This window comes from Raphanus sativus, chromosome 6 (genome assembly GCF_000801105.2).
Source record: "Raphanus sativus cultivar WK10039 chromosome 6, ASM80110v3, whole genome shotgun sequence".
NCBI classification, from domain to species: domain Eukaryota; kingdom Viridiplantae; phylum Streptophyta; class Magnoliopsida; order Brassicales; family Brassicaceae; genus Raphanus; species Raphanus sativus.
The window spans coordinates 37,367,756-37,375,646 of NC_079516.1; the positions used below are offsets into that span (position 1 = coordinate 37,367,756).

The window sequence follows — 7,891 nt, forward strand, 5'->3', positions numbered from 1 at the left end:
CAATAATAAAAAATAGTATTATAACACAAAATTTTAGTTTTTCCTATCACCATTTTCTTTATTTTCTTTAAGTAATATAATAAAAAAATTTATCAAAATCTTAAGAATCATAGATCAGAAAGTTTATTCAAATTTATGTACTATTGGAACATTTGTTATTTTTAAAACTATCATCAAATTTGTATGGGGTTTTATCGGGTCAATCAGTGTCGGATAACGAGTTAACATCGGGCTTTTAGATTTTTAAGTTTTATCTGGTTTTAATATTAGAGTTTAACTAAATCCAAACTGGAATATATAGACTTCACTTGATTTATCGGTTCGATCGCATGTTTGGATCGGATACAAAAACAATGATATAACTATTAAAACTTCTATAAATGTATATTATTAAATTATCCAAAAATACAGTAATTAGTAAATTTTATGTCTCACTGGTTCAAAAAATGTAATTCTTTTAAAATGTACACAAATATATAGATTAAATTGTAACATAGGAGTGTACATATAAAATCTTAAACAAACTAATTGATCAATTATTTAAATTCAAACAAAAAATCATTTGCTTCTTCGATATAATACATCTTTTAGCTTAATAATATACATAAAAATCAAGATACTAATTCATATCAAAATATTTTTATTTAATCGAAAAATCCATGCTAAGATTTTTATTTAATCGAAAAACCCGCTCTTTCTAAGCGCGGGTCAAAATCTAGTATCCTTGTTAAGATAAGTATTTTTATTTGTCATTATTTACATACAAATTTAATATAGAGATGATTAATGGCATAATAGTAAAAAGATAATGGATACTATTTATTTCTTAACACAATAAGATGCTTATGATGATACATATTTTTATATAGTTTGGTATAATTTTATTATTATATTTCATTACCATTTTATATACGAGAGTTTTAAGTTTAAGGTTTGGTCGCAAAAGATATATATGTTTTTAAGAACAATCCAAAAAAAGTATGATAAGGTGAACGTGATTATCTAAAGCTTATTATGTATTTTGCATCTAAAGATTACAAGACCTGAAGTCTGTAAATAAAACTCAACTATGAACTATGTTGGATGTTAAGTTTAAAACTAAAATTTCTCAAAGAAATTTTTAGTCATGCATATATATTGGAAAATACATTTTCAGATAAGTAATTTTTCCAGAAGACATAATATTGTGGAAAAAATAAAAAATATATTTTGTCTCGTTAAGATTAAAAAATGAGCAATTGGTGAAAGATTGAATCACGCCTAATTGGCTATGTTCTATTCCCTGAAGTGAATTTGATAATGAAAGAAAAATTGGTTGCGGACGTGAATATAAATAAATCTAAGGTCAAGACAGAAAAGGTTTCTTTTAAGAACTCATTATCTCATTTGAAGCTGGGATAATAAAAATGGTAATAAAAATTGATATGATTCAATCATCTACATATGAAATAAAATTATTGTAAATGCAATACAAGATGGTATAAATCTTAAAGAATGTTCATGAAAAAGATATATAAATGCTCCAGAAGAGTACATAATATTATATATTGCATAAATGAAATTTAAATTTTTTATTGTATTATATTCTTATAACTATCAAAAGTTAGAATGATATATATAAAAAAAGAATACATGACCCAAATAAGGCATGTTGTTGATTCTAGAATGAGATTCAGTTTTGGATTCATAAACCTGTAGTGTTATCTTCTCAAGAGGAGAGTTAAAGAATCTCACGTTTTATATTAAATGAAACATCTAGAAAATTATGTTTACACTAAGCTGAGATTGACGAATCCTTCTAATGGTAAATCCATAGAGATTTAAGACAAATTGTGGAGAGACACTAAGCGATAGATATATTAAATTCTTCAAATCAGAAATATATTTCAAGTTAGTAAAAGTATTGTTGAGAAAGTGTCTACATGCTCTTATAGATTGTACAATAGAAAGATTAATGTAATGGATATACATATATAGTAAACCAAAAATTTACCAATTACTTGGCATAAACCAATTAAGTCATTTTGGTTCAGTAATAACGCGAATAATAATGAAAGATTTATGTGAATTTTCATTGAAGGGGATTTTTATCTTTGAAACCAATATGTCTACCACGCTTAAGATGTGACTAGCAGTTTGATATTGTTCATCTAGAACATCAATTCTTATTGGAGCATTTACGATTGGTATGTCACTCTATTTATCTAGGTAAATAAATTTTCATATGATACCACCAAAATATTCATAACATAAAATAACAACCAATGAAATATTAATACATATAGATATTACTAGATGCCTCTATTGTAGATATTCTTATAGAAAATATCTCTATATAAATTTATGTCTATCACTTTGTGGATTAGTCCGAGCTCTTCGATAGATACGGACCATTAATAAAAGACTTATTCTTGGGTGAACCTTTAGGTTTTCCAACCAATAGGAATCAGTCATTTCACAATTGATATCTTTTGAAAAAAGAAAACAATATATTGTCAAGTTATATTATTTTTTAAATAAAAATGTTAAAAAATAAATAAAATAGTAATATATGCAAAAAGATTTTTAAAATATTTTAAATCTGTCGTCAAAACACTAAACCCTAAACTTTAAACTCTAAATTCTAAACCCTTGGATAAATACTAAACCCTAAATTAAAAACATTAAACACTAAATCTTAAAAATACTAAATCATTAATCTTAAAAAGATTTTAGGGATTAGGATTAAGGGTTTATTATTTTTAAGATTTAGTGTTTTAGGGTTTTAATGTTTTTTTATTTAGAATTTAGGATTATCCAAGTGTTTTAGGGTTTACCCAAGGGTTTAGGGTTTAGAGTTTAGTGTTTAGGGTTTAGTATTTCGATGACAGCGTTAAAATATATATTTTTGCATATACTAGGATTTAGGGTTTAGAGTTTAAGATTATCCAAGGGTTTAGGGTATACCCAAATGTTTAGGGTATACCTAAGGGTTTAGGGTTTAGAGTTTAGTGTTTAGGGTTTTTTTGACGAAGTTAAAATATTTTTTTAAAAATTATTTTTTGTAACTATTACTCCCTCTATTCCTAAATATAAGATGTTTAGAATATTTTTTTTGTTCCAAGATGTAAGATGTTCTCATATTTCTAGGTAACTTTAACTTTATCAAAAACTGTGTAACCAATCAAATTTAATAGTTCTATTTTGTAGTTGGTCAGACAGTTTTTAATTTACGATTCTAATAATATTTTTAGATAAAAAAGTAATTTTCTTAATAAACGTGTTTTACCTAAAATTTCTTATATTTAGGAACAGAGGGAGTATTTTTATTTTTTTGTTTTATTTATTTTAAAAACATAATATAATTTGACAATTTTTTTTTTTTAAGATATCGATTATAAAAAAATACTTGATTGATATTAGTTAGGTGCACCATCCTAGAACCCAATAATAACTCTTAATAAAAAGATGAAAAGAAATGTGGGGCCTTAGGTTTTTAGTTGGGTCTGTCGTTTAGAGGGGCTTGTGAATCACGTTTTGAATTATAACTACACCTGATCCTACCTTCACCCCAAAGGTCGAGTAGTAGGTGTTCATAAATATTCGCTCAATGATTTCTTCTTCACTACAAAATAGAGTAGAGTAGCCGACGAGCTTCAAGCCTTCAACGCCGGCAGTCTTCGAACTGCCGTTTCAACCTCCGTTTTATTACCATTAAAAAAAAGTCAGGTTCTCTATTAAAATGCATAAACTTCGAAAACTACAAACACAAAGAAATTGCTATTGTTTATGTATAATTCATAGTTTTAACTTTCATGAATGTTACCACTTACCATATGTCCATATACGTTCAGATCTCAAGATTATCTTATAAATTTTCGCTATTGTTCATATACGTTCAGATCTCAAGATTATCTTGTAAATTATCGCTACTGTTCATATACGTTCAGATCTCAAGATTATCTTGTAAATTTTACAACAACAAAAAAAATTCGCTACGGTTATTTAAACGTTGGTGCAAACTATATGAGCATGCTCGTTTTCAGGTTTGAAAAATGAAGTCGGAGATGGATCCTCTCATGGTTCAGATTTCACCCGACCACCACCAATCATTGCCCTCGGCATACACTTTCACTAAGCCCAAGTCAAAACCCTCGATACCATTTCTCCTGCTAATCCTCACTTCACTCGTTTCCGTCGCTGTCACGTTAGGGTTTGTGTTTCTTCTCTATCCAGTCCTGTTCTCCGGATGGAACTGGAGCATAAGTTCGTACCGGTACAGCGTTCTTATAGATGCTGGGAGCTCAGGGAGCCGAGTTCACGTGTTCCGGTACTGGTACCAGTCAGGCAAACCGGTTTACGATTTCAGTGGCGACAACTACGCTAACTTGAAGCTGAACCCTGGTTTGTCTTCGTATGCTGATCATCCGGAAGAAGCTAGCGTGTCAGTCACAAAACTTGTGGACTTCGCTAAGGGGAGAGTTCCCAAGGCAATGTTGAAGAAGAGTGGCATTAGGTTAATGGCGACAGCTGGAATGAGATTGCTTGATGTAGATGTTCAGGAACAGATTTTAGATGTCACCAGAAGAGTTCTTAGATCTTCTGGTTTTAAATTTCGAGATGAATGGGCCTCGGTTATCTCTGGTTAGTAATGCTATTTTTGATTAATTAAGATTAGGGTTTTTATTGATTGCTGACATAAATGTTCAAAGTTTACTTGTTGGTTGGAATCGCTTGGATCTAAGTTTTAGTTTCTTTCTATATATATATTAGCATATAAGTTGAGTTAATAGTAAATGTGACAATCCACTAAGAGTTAAGTTAATAAATTATTAATTAGAAATCTCTTGGAAAAACTTTTTCAAAAAAAAAAAAAAAATCTCTTGGAAATTCTTTTGGGCAGGATCCGATGAAGGTATATATGCTTGGGTTTCAGCAAACTATGCACTTGGTTCGCTTGGAGGTGACCCGTTGAAAACAACAGGGATTGTTGACCTCGGTGGGGCTTCTGCGCAGGTATAATCTCTATTCTCTTTTCCCTGTCAAATCTTTTATAAACCTCAAATAGGTTGTGAAAACCGAGCTTTTAAGATAGTATCGGTACTTCTAGTCATCTTTGTTACCTAGCTGAAATGCTAAAAGTATCGATTATCTTTGTCTTTTTTTTATCTGTTTTTACCGTGAAACTAAATTTAGAATTGAAGCTCTATATGTTCACATATTTTTTGTAAAATTCTAATCTCAGTTAGTGAAAAAACATGACCAAAATATTTCATTAAAAGAATTATTTACATTTATAACCTTATGGTTAACTTATCTAAACATTAGGGTTTAGAGTTAAGAAGGTTTTGGGATTAAAGTTTAAAATTTTATAAAATAAAAAATAAATATTAAAAGTTTAAAAATAAAAATATAAAAATAGTTTCAAAAATTATTTTCGAATTACAAAAAGAAAATTTGGAAAAATAATAAAAAAATTCGAAAAGAATTTCCAAAAATTAAAAAATTTATAAAAAACATTCGAATCTAAAAATATATAATCTAAAACTATAAAAAATATTATTTTTTATTTATTTTTTTATATATCTAGGATATAATTTTTTGATCTCTTAAATGGAACATTTTGATCATTTTCTTCTTTGTGTGTTATTTTTACGACAAAAAACATAGAAAATATCTATTTAGTACAATTGCTGTAATATAATTTGGGCATTTATTTAGGTAACATTTGTGTCAAGTGAGAATGTGCCTCCTGAGTTCTTTCGTACGATATCATATGGAAATGTTTCGTACAAAATCTACACTCACAGCTTCCTCCACCTTGGACAGGTAACTAATTAGAGCAGACCAGGTGCCTTTGAGTACTTTTTTTGGTCCATTCATTTAAAGTACTTTTGAAACTCGTGTATTGTATGTCCTTATCTGTTTGCTGCTTACTGATCTCAAATATATATACATTTTAATAAAAGTCTCAAAATTGTATAACATGCCACCAAACACTTATGTTGATGTTGAATAAGCTATTAACTTTTGTCGCCTTGCAGAATGAAGCCCATGAAAAGTTATGGACATCACTCCATAACTCAGGTAAATGTGATATATCAGCTTGCTTAAGTTGGGTAGCTACTTATAGCCAAATTGAAATAAGCGTACTTTGTGTTAAAAAAAAAAGCTTACTTATCTCAAAACTCATATAGTGCTTCAATCCTTCCAGCTGCAAACTCTTCAGAAGACGAGATAGTTACTGACCCTTGTACTCCTAAAGGTTACAACCTCGACAAAAATTCACACAAGGATTCATCCGAGGAAAGCAGATTAACAGGCTCACTTCAAGCTGCTGGTAATTTCACAAAATGCCGATCCGCGACATATGCAATGTTGCAAGAAGGAAACGGTATAAGATAACTTTATCAATATATCTGAATATCGTTGGTCAGTGTCAAGTTTCTTTATCTCTTAAGAATTCAGCCTTGGTACTTTTTGTTATGTGTAGAGAAATGTCCTTATAAGCATTGTTCTATTGGATCAACATTCACACCTGATCTACAAGGGCATTTTTTGGCGACATCAAGTTTCTACTACACGTCCAAGGTATAACATAATCCAAAACCTCATATCTGCAGGGTTGTCTTTTTTTATGGAACATTGGTCGACTAATGTTTATGTATGAATCAGTTCTTTGAGTTGGATGAAAAGGATTGGCTAGCTGAAATGATTCCAGCTGGAAAGAGGTACTGTAAAGAAAAATGGTCGGAACTGAAAGCAGAACACCCAACAACAAAAGAAGAGTATTTGCTTGGGTACTGCTTCTCATCAGCATATATTATCTCAATGCTTCACGATAGTCTTGGTTTTGCTCTTGATGATGGAAGGTAAATGTTATCTCAAAAATTCAAGAACGGTCTTAAAAATCAATGTTAAATTTTTATGTTTCGATAAATAAAATAAAATTGTGTTTGTGTTGTCTTGCAGAATCGAGTTTGCGAGTAAAGCAGGAGAGAAAGACATACCACTAGAATGGGCATTAGGAGCTTTTATCCTGAAAACTTCCTCACCACTTTTGACTACAGTGGTATATCAAGAAAAATGCTTGGCTGAAATGAGGTATCAAAATAAAATAAAAATATGATACTGATATGCTGTAAAAATATCACGTGTCTAATAAAACACGTTAGTTGTGTAATGTATGTGTATTTTACGACGTCAAAGTTGCATTTGAAACTATTGTCGTCGTTTTCTTTCAATGAAATAAAATTTAGCTACTATTTAAAAAAAAATGTCAGATTGGTTTAATAGAATAGCTTTTACGATATTTTTTGTCGGTAATATATGTGGCGGTATGTGTATAGTTTGACATATCATTAAAACATGAACAATACTTAGGTTCACCCCTGTGGTGAACTTATAAATTCACCTCTTTTCTTATTTCAATCAAATTACCATAAACATTAATATCACATTTTAAATAAATTATAAATTACAAAAAAATAAATTTTAAATCATAAACTCTAAATTCAAATCCTAAATCCAAATTTTAGATTTTAAATTTTAAACCAAACCCTAAACCCTAAATCCAAACCTATACCCTAAACCCAAACTATATACCCTAAATCATAAATCTAAATTTAAATCCTAGACCCTAAACCCAAACCATAAACCCTAAACCCAAACTTTAAACCCTAAACCCAAACTCTAAACCCTAAATCCTAAACCTTAAACCCAAACTGTGAACCATAAACCCGAACTCTATACACTAAAATGTATTTGAAAATACATTTGATGATCATTAACCCAAAGCTATTTGAAAATTTTGGGTTTATGATTTACATTTTGGGTTTAAGGTTTAGGATTTAGCGTTTAGAGTTTGGGTTTAGGGTTTAGAGTTTGGGTTTAGGGTTTATGGTTTGAGTTT

General features: G+C 29.6%; 1 pseudogene; it reads left to right on the plus strand.

Annotated features, from left to right (window-relative positions):
• Positions 1–3,619: 3,619 nt before the first annotated feature.
• Positions 3,620–7,244, plus strand: LOC108811828 (probable apyrase 5; annotated as a pseudogene).
• The last annotated feature ends 647 nt before the right edge of the window (positions 7,245–7,891 follow it).